Source organism: Sinocyclocheilus grahami, unplaced genomic scaffold, assembly GCF_001515645.1.
Source record: "Sinocyclocheilus grahami isolate Dianchi unplaced genomic scaffold, SAMN03320097.WGS_v1.1 scaffold345.1, whole genome shotgun sequence".
In the NCBI taxonomy this organism is placed as follows: Eukaryota; Metazoa; Chordata; class Actinopteri; order Cypriniformes; family Cyprinidae; genus Sinocyclocheilus; species Sinocyclocheilus grahami.
Genome location: NW_015505524.1, coordinates 452,922 through 453,877, shown reverse-complemented (window position 1 = coordinate 453,877; position 956 = coordinate 452,922). Strand labels below are relative to the sequence as shown.

Below are 956 nucleotides of genomic sequence, written 5' to 3'. Positions count from 1 at the left end.
AGCGCTATATAAATAAAGGTGACTTGACTTGACTTGACTTCTTTAGACATTTCAGCTTTGGACTGTCTAACTTGCTGTCTAAGAGTGTAATTCTCACACACTTTTGCACGTTACCTGGCAGGACAGATTTGGGGGTTGCAGGTCTCAGTAGTTTGGGGTTTCGAGTCAAGCATACAGTCTGAGTCAGGCAGCTCTACTTTCACCGTACCCTGCTTCTGAACACATGTGACAGAGCGCACTCGCTCTCCCACGCTACAGGGGGCGCTGCAGGGTCCAAACTCACCGACCTCCCAGCTACAACACATGCACAAAACAAAATAAACAAAGACCCTGTCAAAATCACACCTTCAGTCCTTGCAGGTGTCATAATATTGTTTATAATGAAATGTTGACTGTTGACAATAACACAACAATCATAAGTAGTCTTTTGAAACATAAAATGGTCTCATTGACTTTACAGACATGGCCAAATGAAGTCAGTGGTTTCCTATTTGGCTGTACTCAAGAAAAAAAGCTATTAATCCAATTCTTTGCCAATTTTTCTGATATGTTTAAAAGGCCAATGATTCCTCTGAGGCACTATGAATCTGAAACACTGAAAGGCACCTGGGTGGGCAGTCGGGCTGGAAGCAGGGCTGCAGCTGATATGGTGTTTGAGGGGGTGAACTACAGAGCTCATCTTCCAGACGCTTGAGTGTGAGACCATCCACACAGAGCTGACTGATTTTCTGGATGCCTACAACAGAGAGAGAGAGAGAGCAACCAGAGAGCAACCAAATTCATGGGCAAGACAATATTAAGCAATTGGATTGTATTTAAATTTATTACAAAACAGTATTAAGTTAACAAAACTTCTTACTTGTAGCATGTTTTATGTGCAGAATGTCACTGCTGATGTGTTACCTGTGTTACCGCAGGTGACCGAGCATGCAGATATGACAGTGGACCATCTGCCT

General features: G+C 43.1%; 1 protein-coding gene and 1 long non-coding RNA gene across 2 annotated transcripts in view; both read right to left on the bottom strand.

Annotated features, from left to right (window-relative positions):
- The window catches only part of LOC107548275 (A disintegrin and metalloproteinase with thrombospondin motifs 13-like), a 21,342-nt gene that overhangs the window by 7,076 nt on the left and 13,310 nt on the right, over nucleotides 1–956 (bottom strand). The gene's annotated exons all lie outside the window — the stretch shown is intronic.
- On the bottom strand, nucleotides 100–950 carry LOC107548276 (uncharacterized). Its single transcript, XR_001604458.1, has 3 exons — nucleotides 860–950; nucleotides 607–736; nucleotides 100–294 (listed from the first exon to the last, which is right to left on the bottom strand). It is a non-coding gene; the product is annotated as an uncharacterized lncRNA (long non-coding RNA).